This window comes from Canis lupus, unplaced genomic scaffold (genome assembly GCF_011100685.1).
Source record: "Canis lupus familiaris isolate Mischka breed German Shepherd unplaced genomic scaffold, alternate assembly UU_Cfam_GSD_1.0 chrUn_S1886H2085, whole genome shotgun sequence".
In the NCBI taxonomy this organism is placed as follows: Eukaryota; Metazoa; Chordata; class Mammalia; order Carnivora; family Canidae; genus Canis; species Canis lupus.
This window is the reverse complement of record NW_023330749.1, coordinates 25,703-39,628: the sequence shown is the minus strand read 5'-3', so window position 1 is coordinate 39,628 and position 13,926 is coordinate 25,703. Positions and strand designations below refer to the sequence as shown.

At 42.6% G+C, this 13,926-nt stretch overlaps 1 long non-coding RNA gene across 1 annotated transcript in view; it reads left to right on the top strand.

Moving 5' to 3' along the window:
* The first annotated feature begins 273 nt into the window (after positions 1-273).
* The window catches only part of LOC119878763, a 29,167-nt gene continuing 15,514 nt past the window's right edge, over positions 274-13,926 (top strand). The window contains exons 1-2 of the long non-coding RNA XR_005387123.1: positions 274-492; positions 12,497-12,584. This is a non-coding gene — a long non-coding RNA (uncharacterized LOC119878763). The remainder of the gene's footprint in view (positions 493-12,496; positions 12,585-13,926) is intronic.

Genomic DNA, 13,926 nt, shown 5'->3' with positions numbered 1-13,926 from the left:
AGAGGCTTCCGGCCGCAGGCGGGAAAGCGCCGGCTTCGAGCTTGCTTCCTCCCGCACGTCGAAGGCGAGCGCGGCTGCAGGCTCCGCGGGACCAGCTGCAGGCCCGGGGACGCCCGCCTGAGCGGAAGCAGCTCCGCTCCCACAGGCCTCGAGCGGCTCCGGCGCCCGCCGGCTCCGAGGAGCGACTGCGCACGCGCAAGTCGAGAGGCGGGCGGGGCCGTCGGGCGCCTGCAGCTGCCGGCGCGTGCGGGGCGCGGCGGCAGGGACTCCCCGGGAGAGAGACCAGGGCTTCCGGGCGGCCTCCGAGATCCCGGGGCCGCGTGCTGGAAGCCTGCCTGAAAACACCCCGCCAGGGCCGCTCCTCTGCCGCCGGCTCCTGCCCGGCCACTGTTCGGGGCCCTTGGCCGCACGACGGACGGAGGACGGCTCTCTGTGGAGCAGCGCGCGGGCTCCCCGGCTCGCGCCCCCCCTGCCCGGGGCCTGCGGCGCGAGGTACGTGCGGCTCCCGGCCCTGCCTTCCTGTGGGCGCGACGAGGGGGAAGGTGGGATCAGGTGCGTCTCTGCAGCCCCACGAGGAGAGGGTTTTCATACAATTGGATGACAGGATGTTCCGCGGGAGGTGGAGGAGGGTACAGCGATGGCGGTTTGGTTTTGGCAGAGACTTTTTAAAAGTTCAGCTATAAGAATGAATCGAGACAGGGCATTCGTATTTAGATGGAGTGAATTCACCTGCCAAATCCATCCCATTAAAGAAAAAATGTGGGCAGCCCGGGTGGCTCACGGTTTAGCGTGGCCTGCAGCCCAGGGCGTGACCCTAGAGCCTCGGGATCGAGTCCCGCTTCGGGCCCCTGCCTGGGGCCTGCTTCTGTCTCTCTGTGTCTCATGAATGAATGAATGAATGAATGAATGAATAAATAAATAAATAAATAAATAAATAAATAAATAAAATCCTTAAAAGAAACAAAAGAAAAAAAGTTAATGGTGTTTAGGAGAAGAGGAGGGAAACTGAATTTCTGGCCAAACACCAGTTGGTCATTACTGCTGAGCTTTACCACACAACTGTGTGTTCTGCTCTACCCTTGGTTTCAGTGCCCTCAAATACCATCACAAGTCAGGGGTGGGCTGCAGCTCTGGGAGTGTCCCTAACAATTCCCCTTTCTTTAGGAGTTTGATGTCTTTCAGGATTTTCCTTTTTGTCGGTTAAAGCCGCTCACGAGATGGCATGGGTGGTGGGTTAGGTGGGGAAGTCAGATTGGTGTGGCCAAATGTGGAGAAAATTCCTAAAGACAGGATGATCAACAACAACAACCACAAGAGAAGACACCTGGGTGACCCAGTGGGTTAAGCCTTTGCCTTTGGCTCAGGTCATGATCCCAGGGTCCTGAAATGGAGCCCCGCATCAGGCTCCTTGCTCAGTGGGGAGTCTGCTTCTCCCTCTCCTGAGCTTGTGCTCTCTGTCACTGTCTCTGCGTCTCTCTCAAAGAAATAAATACAACCCTAAATAAAAACAGACAAGAAACAACAATAACGACAGGAGGAGCAAGATGGCGGAAGAGTAGGGTCTCCAAATCACCTGTCTCCACCAAACTACCTAGAAAACCTTCAAATTATCCTGAAAATCTATGAATTCGGCCTGAGATTTAAAGAGAGACCAGCTGGAATGCTGCAGTGAGAAGAGTTCGCGCTTCTATCAAGGTAGGAAGACGGGGAAAAAGAAGTAAAGAAACAAAGGCCTCCAAGGGGGAGGGGCCCCGCGAGGAGCCGGACTGAGGCCGGGGCGAGTGTCCCCAGGACAGGAGAGCCCCGTCCCGGAGACGCAGGAGCTGCACCGACCTTCCCGGGGGAAAGGGGCTCGCAGGGAGGTGGAGCAGGACCCAGGAGGGCGGGGATGCCCTCGGGCTCCCCGGGACAGTAACAGCAACTGCGCGCCCAGGAGAGTGCGCCGAGCTCCCTAAGGGCTGCAGCGCGCACGGCAGGACCCGGCGGGACCAGGAGCAGCTCGGAGGGGCTTGGGCGGCAGCTCCGCGGAGGGGGCTGCGCGGCCCGGGAGCGCGAATCCAACAGCGCAGGCTCCGGAGCACAGGGCGCCGGGACACAGCCCAGGATCCGGCCTCCCCCGGGACAGGCAGAGGCCGGAGGGCCCAGGACAGCAAGGACGCTCCTGCCCCAGCTGAGCAGAGCAGCGGCCCCGCCCCGGAGCCTCCAGGCCCTGCAGACGGAGTTCCTGCCGGAGCTGAATCCAGGTTTCCAGAGCTGCCCCGCCACTGGGGCTGTTCCTCCTGCGGCCTCACGGGGTAAACAACCCCCACTGAGCCCTGCACCAGGCAGGGCACAGCAGCTCCCCCAACTGCTAACACCTGAAAATCAGCACAACAGGCCCCTCCCCCAGAACACCAGCTAGACTGACAACTTCCAGGAGAAGCCAAGGGACTTAAAGAACACAGAATCAGAAGATACTCCCCGGTGGTTCTTTTTTTGTTTGTTTGTTTTTGTTTTTGTTTTTGTTTTGTTTTGCTTTTTGATTTGTTTCCTTCCCCCACCCCCTTTTTTTCTCCTTTTTCTTTCTCTTTTTCTTCTTTTTTTTTTTTTTTCGTTTTTTTTCTTTTTCTTCCCTTTTTTTTTTCTCTTTCTCTTTTCTTTCCTTCTTTCTCTCCTCTCTTTTTCTCTTTTTCCCAATACAACTTGCTTTTGGCCACTCTGCACTGAGCAAAATGACTAGAAGGAAAACCTCACCTCAAAAGAAAGAATCAGAAACAGTCCTCTCTCCCACAGAGTTACAAAAATCTGGATTACAATTCAATGTCAGAAAGCCAATTCAGAAGCACTATTATACAGCTACTGGTGGCTCTAGAAAAAAGTATAAAGGACTCAAGAGACTTCATGACTGCAGAATTTAGAGCTAATCAGGCAGAAATTAAAAATCAATTGAATGAGATGCAATCCAAACTAGAAGTCCTAACGACGAGGGTTAACGAGGTGGAAGAACGAGTGAGTGACCTAGAAGACAAGTTGATAGCAAAGAGGGAAACTGAGGAAAAAAGAGACAAACAATTAAAGACCATGAAGATAGATTAAGGGAAATAAACGACAGCCTGAGGAAGAAAAACCTACGTTTAATTGGGGTTCCCGAGGGCGCCGAAAGGGACAGAGGGCCAGAATATGTATTTGAACAAATTCTAGCTGAAAACTTTCCTAATCTGGGAAGGGAAACAGGCATTCAGATCCAGGAAATAGAGAGATCCCCCCCTAAAATCAATAAAAAACCATTCAACACCTCGACATTTAATTGTGAAGCTTGCAAATTCCAAAGATAAAGAGAAGATCCTTAAAGCAGCAAGAGACAAGAAATCCCTGACTTTTATGGGGAGGAGTATTAGGGTAACAGCAGACCTCTCCACAGAGACCTGGCAGGCCAGAAAGGGCTGGCAGGATATATTCAGGGTCCTAAATGAGAAGAACATGCAACCAAGAATACTTTATCCAGCAAGGCTCTCATTCAAAATGGAAGGAGAGATAAAGAGCTTCCAAGACAGGCAGCAACTAAAAGAATATGTGACCTCCAAACCAGCTCTGCAAGAAATTTTAAGGGGGCCTCTTAAAATCCCCTTTAAGAAGAAGTTCAGTGGAACAGTCCACAAAAACAAAGACTGAATAGATATCATGATGACAGTAAACTCATATCTCTCAATAGTAACTCTGAATGTGAACGGGCTTAATGACCCCATCAAAGGCGCAGGGTTTCAGACTGGATAAAAAAGCAGGACCCATCTATTTGCTGTCTACAAGAGACTCATTTTATTTTTTTTTTTTTTTTTTTTTTTTTTTTTTTTTTTTTTATTTTTTTTATTGGTGTTCAATTACTAACATACAGAATAACACCCAGTGCCCGTCACCCATTCACTCCCGACCCCCGCCCTCCTCCCCTTCTACCACCCCTAGTTCGTTTCCCAGAGTTAGCAGTCTTTACGTTCTGTCTCCCTTTCTGATATTTCCCACACATTTCTTCTCCCTTCCCTTGTTTTCCCTTTCACTATTATTTATATTCCCCAAATGAATGAGAACATATAATGTTTGTCCTTCTCCGACTGACTTACTTCACTCAGCATAATACCCTCCAGTTCCATCCATGTTGAAGCAAATGGTGGGTATTTGTCATTTCTAATAGCTGAGTAATATTCCATTGTATACATAAACCACATCTTCTTTATCCATTCATCTTTCGTTGGACACCGAGGGCTCCTTCCACAGTGTTGGCTATCGTGGCCATTGCTGCTATAAACATCGGGGTGCAGGTGTCCCGGCGTTTCATTGCATTTGTATCTTTGGGGTAAATCCCCAACAGTGCAATTGCTGGGTCGTAGGGCAGGTATATTTTTAACCTGTTTGAGGAACCTCCACACAGTTTTCCAGAGTGGCTGCACCAGTTCACATTCCCACCAACAGTGTAGGAGGGTTCCCTTTTCTCCGCATCCTCTCCAACATTTGTTGTTTCCTGCCTTGTTAATTTTCCCCATTCTCACTGGTGTGAGGTGGTATCTCATTGTAGTTTTGATTTGTATTTCCCTGATGGCAAGTGATGCAGAGCATTTTCTCATGTGCATGTTGGCATGTCTATGTCTTCCTCTGTGAGATTTCTGTTCATGTCTTTTGCCCATTTCATGATTGGATTGTTTGTTTCTTTGGTATTGAGTTTAATAAGTTCTTTATAGATCTTGGAAACTAGCCCTTATCTGATTATGTCATTTGCAAATATCTTCTCCCATTCTGTAGGTTGTCTTTGAGTTTGTTGACTGTATCCTTTGCTGTGCAAAGCTTCTTATCTTGATGAAGTCCCAATAGTTCATTTTTGCTTTTGTTTCTTTTGCCTTTGTGGATGTATCTTGCAAGAAGTTACTATGGCCGAGTTCAAAAAGGGTGTTGCCTGTGTTCTTCTCTAGGATTTTGATGGAATCTGGTCTCACATTTAGATCTTTCATCCATTTTGAGTTTATCTTTGTGTATGGTGAAAGGGAGTGGTCTAGTTTCATTCTTCTGCATGTGGATGTCCAATTTTCCCAGCACCATTATTGAAGAGACTGTCTTTCTTCCAATGGATAGTCTTTCCTCCTTTATTCGAATATTAGTTGCCCATAAAGTTCAGGGTCCACTTCTGGGATTCTCTATTCTGTTCCACTGATCTATGTGTCTGTTTTTGTGCCAGTACCACACTGTCTTGATGACCACAGCTTTGTAGTACAACCTGAAATCTGGCATTGTGATGCCCCCAGCATAGGTTTTCTTTTTTAAAATTCCCTGGCTATTCGGGGTCTTTTTCTGATTCCACACAAATCTTAAAATAATTTGTTTCTAACTCTCTGAAGAAAGTCCATGGTATTTTGATAGGGATTGCATTTAAACTGTGTATATTGCCCTGGGGTAACATTGACATTTTCACAATATTACTTCTGCCAATCCATGAGCATGGAATATTTTCCATCTCTTTGTGTCTTCCTCAATTCTTTCAGAAGTGTTCTATAGTTTTGAGGGTATAGATCCTTTACCTCTTTGGTGAGGTTTATTCCTAGGTATCTTATGCTTTTGGGTGCAATTGTAAATGGGATTGACTCCTTAATTTCTCTTTCTTCTGTCTCATTGTTAGTGTATAGAAATGCCACTGAACTTCTTGGGCATTGATTTTGTATCCTGCCACGCTACCGAATTGCTGTATGATTTCTAGCAATCTTGGGTGGAGACTTTGGGTTTTCTATGTAGAGTATCATGTCATCGGCGAAGAGAGAGAGTTTGACTTCTTCTTTGCAATTTGAATGCCTGTAATGTCTTTTTTGTTGTCGATTGCTGAGGCTAGGACTTCCCTTTTTACTATGTTGAATAGCAGTGGTGAGACGTGGACATCCCGTCTTTGTTCCTGATCTTAGGGGAAAGGCTCCCAGTGCTTCCCATTGAGAATGATTTTGCTGTGGGCTTTTCATAGATGGCTTTTAAGATGTCGAGGAATGTTCCCTCTATCCCTACACTCTGAAGAGTTTTGATCAGGAATGGATGCTGTATTTTGTCAAATGCTCTTTCTCTGCATCCAATGAGAGGATCATATGGTTCTTGGTTTTTCTCTTGCTGATATGATGAATCACATTGATTGTTTTACGGGTGTTGAACCAGCCTTGTGTCCCAGGGATAAATCCTACTTGGTCATGGTGAATAATTTTCTAATGTACTGTTGGATCCTATTGGCCAGTATCTTGTTGAGAATTTTTGCATCCATGTTCATCAGGGATATTGGTCTGTAATTCTCCTTTTGGCGGGGTCTTTGTCTGGCTTTGGAATTAAGGTGATGCTGGCTTCATAGAACGAATTTGGAAGTACTCCATCTCTTTCTATCTTTCCAAACAGCTTTAGGAGAATAGGTATGATTTCTTCTTTTAAACGTTTGATAAATTCTCCTGGGAAGCCATCTGGCCCCTGGACTCTTGTGTCTTGGGAGGTTTTTGATGACTGCCTTCAATTTCCTCCCTGGTTATTGGCCTGTTTCAGGTTTTCTATTTCTTCCTGTTCCAGTTTTGGTAGTTTGTGGCTTTCCAGGAATGCGTCCATTTCTTCTAGATGCCTAATTTATTGGCGTAGAGCTGTCATAATATGTTTTAAAATCGTTTGTATTTCCTTGGTGTTGGTAGTGATCTCTCCTTCTCATTCATGATTTTATTAATTTGAGTCTTCTCTCTCTTCTTTTTAATAAGGCTGGCTAATGGTTTATCTATCTTATTAATTCTTTCAAAGAACCAACCTCCTGGTTCTGTTGATCTGTTCCACAGTTCTTCTGGTCTCGATTTCGTTGAGTTCTGCTCGAATCTTTATTATCTCCTTCTTCTCTTGGGTGTAGGATCTATTGCTTTTTTTCTCTAGCTCCTTTATGTGTTAAGGTTAGCTTTTGTAATTTGAGTTTTCTTTCCAGTTTTTGAAATGGATGCTTGTATTGCGATGTATTTCCCCCTTAGGACTGCTTTTGCTGAATCCCAAAGATTTTGAACGGTTGTATCTCATTCTCATTAGTTTCCATGAATCTTTTTAATTCTTCCTTAATTTCCTGGTTGACCCCTTTTATCTTTTAGCAGGATGGTCCTTAACCTCCATGTGTTTGAGGTCCTTCCAAACTTCTTGTTGTGATTTAGTTCTAATTTCAAGGCATTATGGTCCGAGAATATGCAGGGGACAATCCCAATCTTTTGGTATCGGTTCAGACCCGATTTGTGACCCAATATGTGGTCTATTCTGGAGAAAGTTCCATGTGCGCTTGAGAAGAATGTGTATCAGTTGAGTTTGGATGTAAAGTTCTGTAGATATCTGTGAAATCCATCTGGGTCCAGTGTATCATTTAAAGCTCTCGTTCTTCTTGGAGATGTTGTGCTTAGAAGAACCTATCGAGTATAGAAAGAGCTAGATTGAAGTCACCAAGTATAAGTGTATTATTATCTAAGTATTTCTTCACTTTTGGTTAATAATTGATTTATATATTTGGCAGCTCCCACATTCGGAGCATATATATTGAGGATTGTTAAGTCCCTCTTGTTGAATAGATCCTTTAAGTATGATATAGTGTCCCTCTTCATCTCTCACTACAGTCTTTGGGGTAAATTTTAGTTTATCTGATATAAGGATGGCTACCCCTGCTTTCTTTTGAGGACCATTCGAATGGTAAATGGTTCTCCAACCTTTTATTTTCAGGCTGTAGGTGTCCTTCTGTCTAAAATGAGTCTCTTGTAGATAGCAAATAGATGGGTCCTGCTTTTTTATCCAGTCTGAAACCCTGCGCCTTTTGATGGGGTCATTAAGCCCGTTCACATTCAGAGTTACTATTGAGAGATATGAGTTTAGTGTCATCATGATATCTATTCAGTCTTTGTTTTTGTGGACTGTTCCACTGAACTTCTTCTTAAAGGGGAATTTTAAGAGGCCCCCTTAAAATTTCTTGCAGAGCTGGTTTGGAGGTCACATATTCTTTTAGTTGCTGCCTTGTCTTGGAAGCTCTTTATCTCTCCTTCCATTTTTGAATGAGAAGCCTTGCTGGATAAAGTATTCTTGGTTGCATGTTCTTCTCCTTTAGGACCCTGAATATATCCTGCCAGACCCTTTCTGGCCTGCCAGGTCTCTGTGGAGAGGTCTGCTGTTACCCTAATACTCCTCCCATAAAAGTCAGGGATTTCTTGAAGAGACTCATGTTAGACAGAAGGACACCTACAAGCCTGAAAATAAAAGGTTGGAGAACCATTTACCATTCGAATGGTCCTCAAAAGAAAGCAGGGGTAGCCATCCTTATATCAGATAAAACTAAAATTTACCCCAAAGACTGTAGTGAGAGATGAAGAGGGACACTATATCATACTTAAAGGATCTATTCAACAAGAGGACTTACAATCCTCAATATATATGCTCCGAATGTGGGAGCTGCCAATATATAAATCAATTATTAACCAAAGTGAAGAAATACTTAGATAATAATACACTTATACTTGGTGACTTCAATCTAGCTCTTGCTATACTCGATAGGTCTTCTAAGCAAAACATCTCCAAAGAAACGAGAGCTTTAAATGATACACTGGACCAGATGGATTTCACAGATATCTACAGAACTTTACATCCAAACTCAACTGAATACACATTCTTCTCAAGCGCACATGGAACTTTCTCCAGAATAGACCACATATTGGGTCACAAATCGGGTCTGAACCGATACCAAAAGATTGGGATTGTCCCCTGCATATTCTCGTACCATAATGCCTTGAAATTAGAACTAAATCACAACAAGAAGTTTGGAAGGACCTCAAACACATGGAGGTTAAGGACCATCCTGCTAAAAGATAAAAGGGTCAACCAGGAAATGAAGGAAGAATTAAAAAGATTCGTGGAAACTAATGAGAATGAAGATACAACCTGTTCAAAATCTTTGGGATGCAGCAAAGCAGTCCTAAGGGGGAAATACATCGCAATACAAGCATCCATTCAAAAACTGGAAAGAACTCAAATACAAAAGCTAACCTTACACATAAAGGAGCTAGAGAAAAAACAGCAAATAGATCCTACACCCAAGAGAAGAAGGGAGTTAATAAAGATTCGAGGCAGAACTCAACGAAATCGAGACCAGAAGAACTTGGAACAGATCAACAGAACCAGGAGTTGGTTCTTTGAAAGATATAAGATAGATAACCATTAGCCAGCCTTATTAAAAAGAAGAGAGAGAAGACTCAAATTAATAAAATCATGAATAGAAAGGATAGATCACTACCAACACCAAGGAAATACAAACGATTTAAAAACATATTATGAACAGCTATACGCCCAATAAATGAGGGCAATCTAGAAGAAATGGACGCATTCCTGAAAGCCACAAACTACCAAAACTGGAACAGGAAGAAATAGAAAAACCTGAACAGGCCAATAACCAGGGAGGAAATTGAGCAGTCATACAAAAAACCTCCCAAGACACAAGAGTCCAGGGGCCAGATGGCTTCCCAGGGGAATTTTATCAAACGTTTAAAGAAGAAATCATACCTATTCTCCTAAAGCTGGTTTGGAAAGATAGAAAGAGATGGAGTACGTTCCAAATTCGTTCTATGAAGCAGCATCACTTAATTCCAAAGCCGACAAAGACCCCGACCAAAAAGGAGAATTACAGACCAATATCCCTGATGAACATGTGATGCAAAAATTCTTCTCAACAAGGATCTGGCCAATAGGGATCCAACATACACATTAGAAAATTTATTCACCATGACCAAGTAGGATTTATCCTGGGACACAAGGCTGGTTCAACACCCGTAAAACCAAATCAATGTGATTCATCATATCAGCAAGAGAAAAAACCAAGACCATATGATCCTCTCATTGGATGCAGAGAAAGCATTTGACAAAAATACAGCATCCATTCCTGATTAAAACCTCTTCAGAGTGTAGGTGATAGAAGGGAACTTCCTCGACATCTTAAAAGCCATCATATGAAAAGCCCACAGCAAATATCATTCTCAATGGGGAAGCACTGGGGAGCCTTTCCCCTAAGATCAGGACTAAGACAGGGATGTCCACTCTCACCACTGCTGTTCACATAGTACTGGACAGTCCCTTAGCCTCAAGCAATCAGACAACAAAAAGACATTAAAGGCATTCAAATTGGGCAAAGAAGAAGTCAAACTCTCCCTCTTCGCCGATGACATGATACTCTACATAGAAACCCAAAGTCTCCACCCCCAAGATTGCTAGAACTCATACAGCAATTCGGTAGCGTGGCAGGATACAAATCAATGCCCAGAAGTCAGTGGCATTTCTATACACTAACAATGAGACTGAAGAAAGAGAAATTAAGGAGTCAATCCCATTTACAATTGCACCCAAAAGCATAAGATACCTAGGAATAAACCTAACCAAAGATGTAAAGGATCTATACCCTCAAAACTATAGAACACTTCTGAAAGAAATTGAGGAAGACACAAAGAGATGGAAAAATATTCCATGCTCATGGATTGGCAGAATTAATATTGTGAAAATGTCAATGTTACCCAGGGCAATATACACGTTTAATGCAATCCCTATCAAAATACCATGGACTTTCTTCAGAGAGTTAGAACAAATTATTTTAAGATTAGTGTGTGGAATCAGAAAAGACCCCGAATAGCCCAAAGGGGAATTTTAAAAAAAGAAAACCATTATCTGGGGCAATCACAATGCCAGATTTCAGGTTGTACTACAAAGCCTGTGGTCATCAAGACAGTGTGGTACTGGCACAAAAACAGACACATAGATCAGTGGAACAGAATAGAGAATCCAGAAGTGGACCCTGAACTTTATGGGCAAACTAATATTCGATAAAGGAGGAAAGACTATCCATTGGAAGAAAGACAGTCTCTTCAATACAATGGTGCTGGGAAAATTGGACATCCACATGCAGAAGAATGAAACTAGACCACTCTCTTCACCATACACAAGATAAACCTCAAAATGGATGAAAGATCTAAATGTGAGACCACAGATTCCATCAAAATCCTAGAGAAGAACACAGGCCAAAACACCCTTTTTGAACTCGGCCATAGTAACTTCTTGCAAGATACATCCACAAAGGCAAAAGAAACAAAAGCAAAAATGAACTATTGGGACTTCATCAAGTAAGAAGCTTTGCACAGCAAAAGGATACAGTCAACAGAACTCAGAAGACAACCTACAGAATGGGAGAAGATATTTGCAAATGAACATATCAGATAAAGGGCTAGTTCCAAGATCTTATAAAGGAACTTATTAAACTCAACACCAAAGAAACAAACAATCCAATCATGAAATGGGGCAAAAGACATGAACAGAAATCTCACAGAGGAAGACATAGACATGGCCAACATGCATAGGAGAAAATGCTCTGCATCACTTGCCATCAGGGAAATACAAATCAAAACTACGAGATACCACCTCACACCAGTGAGAATGGGGGAAATTAACAAGGCAGGAAACAACAAATGTTGGAGAGGATGCGGAGAAAAGGGAACCCTCTTACACTGTTGGTGGGAATGTGAACTGGTGCAGCCACTCTGGAAAACTGTGTGGAGGTTCCTCAAACAGTTAAAAATATACCTGCCCTACGACCCAGCAATTGCACTGTTGGCGATTTACCCCAAAGATACAAATGCAATGAAACGCCGGGACACCTGCACCCCGATGTTTATAGCAGCAATGGCCACGATAGCCAAACTGTGGAAGGAGCCTCGGTGTCCGTCGAAAGATGAATGGATACAGAAGATGTGGTTTATGTATACAATGGAATATTACTCAGCCATTAGAAATGACAAATACCCACCATTTGCTTCAACGTGGATGGAACTGGAGGGTATTATGCTGAGTGAAGTAAGTCAGTCGGAGAAGGACAAACATTATATGTTCTCATTCATTTGGGGAATATAAATAATAGTGAAAGGGAAAATAAGGGAAGGGGAGAAGAAATGTGTGGGAAATATCAGAAAGGGAGACATAAGGTAAGACTGCTAACTCTGGGAAACGAACTAGGCGTGGGTAGAAGGGGAGGAGGGCGGGGGGGTGGGAGTGAATGGGTGACGGGCACTGGGTGTTATTCTGTATGTTAGTAAATTGAACATCAATTAAAAAAAAAAAAAGAAACAACAATAACAAGACCGGGTCCCAGAGATTATTCCAAAGAGCAGCACGAAAGTCCCATTTAGCTGAAGTGTGTCTTCTTATCAAATAATTTGAATTTGGCTGTGGTCAGGGTCTGTAGAAGTCCTTCATGGGATCATGGATTACACAGGACTGGAAGGGACTTTAAGAAATAAAGTAGGTTTTGTACTGGACTTAAAAGAAAAGGAGTTAAGAGTTCATGGGGTACGAAAAGGGTCTGATTTTCATCTAGATTTCACCTTCCACTCCAAAAAGTCCAAAGCCAAAGTGGCAAAAGTAACTGAGTAAAGCACACATATGGGGAATGCCTTTGCTCAATTTTTCCCTTGTTTTTTAGGAAGACCAAAATGATCTTTTGTACTGCAAGGTGCTAACACTTGATATAGAAGAAAATCTACATAAACCAACATATCTGTCTGCAACAGGTAGGTACTATTTAAATGCCTTTTAGGGAGAAAGGATAAGGTCTGAATCTTGGCCGTGTCTTTAGCTTCTTTCCCAATATCTAGGCTTTGCCATCCAGGAAAAACCCAGAGCATTGTACTAAATCAAAGTAATTGATTGCTTTAACTGAGGGGTAACTTGAAAGTTTAGAGAGTTGGACTTCTGTGGTTATTGTTTGTATAAATAATGTGTTTTATGAACCATAGTGATATGTGATAAAATCTCATAAACACCTATAGATGTACTCAAATCACCTTAGATTAGGTAGTGGACTTTTAATAAAAGTTCTGCACATTTGCTTCTAGATTTCCTGGTTGATTTCTTAGAATCCTGGCAGCTTCTGAGCAACAGTTTTTCTAAGACTCTGAGGCAGTAGTTATATCGTTTAGAATCCAATCAGTAGTTTTATCCTTATTCTGGATACACTTCCATTATAAACAGTTGATGGATATACACACACACACACACACACACACACACGTGTGATGTGTGCTAAGAGCACACAAAGCAACAGTACTAAAGCCTCACCCAAATGCTTTTCCCTGGAAAAGCTCTCCTCTAAAGTGCATCAACAAACTGAAGGTACCTTTTATTACTCCGTGGGGGGAAAATGTACAGAGCTCTATGTATACATATGTTCACAACCCACCAAATTGTTACTGCAGTGGGCTGTGTTTTCATACAACGTAAATTTTGAAGAGAAAAGTCAAAGGTGCTTCAGCCTTGTACTGTGTATATATATTAAAAAAACAAAGTTTTGTAAAAAAAAAATGCACACCCAGGTCCATACATAAAAGCCATTATCCCTCAAATGTTTTCATCTTATTCATAAGCCAAAACTGAGTACTATTGAGGAACATATGGTTCTCTAAAAATCTATTAAGGAAAAATTTGGATTTAAGAGAAATAATTATCCATTAAATTCTCAAACATTCTCAGAGCACCTGGGTGGCTCAGTTGATCAAGTGTCTGACTCTTGGTATCAGCTCAAATCATGATCTTAGGGTCATGAGTTCAGGTTCTGCATTGGGCTCCATATAAATAATAATAAATATTATTAAAATAATAATAATAATAATATAAAAGGAAATTATTAGGACATTTTCAATCTAGACTTTACCCTTAAGTGGAAAGAATGGAGAAATTTAATATGTCCAATTTTTATCGTTGTTTTTCCTCTGTTCTGTGCAAGAAAAACCAATAGAATTAATGTGGTATTGGTGTTATTTTCTTATTCTGGTTAGCTTACCTTAATAATATCACTTAATATTTCTTTTCTTTTATACTAAGTTTCTGAGCTGTTCATGTACAATGAATGTATCT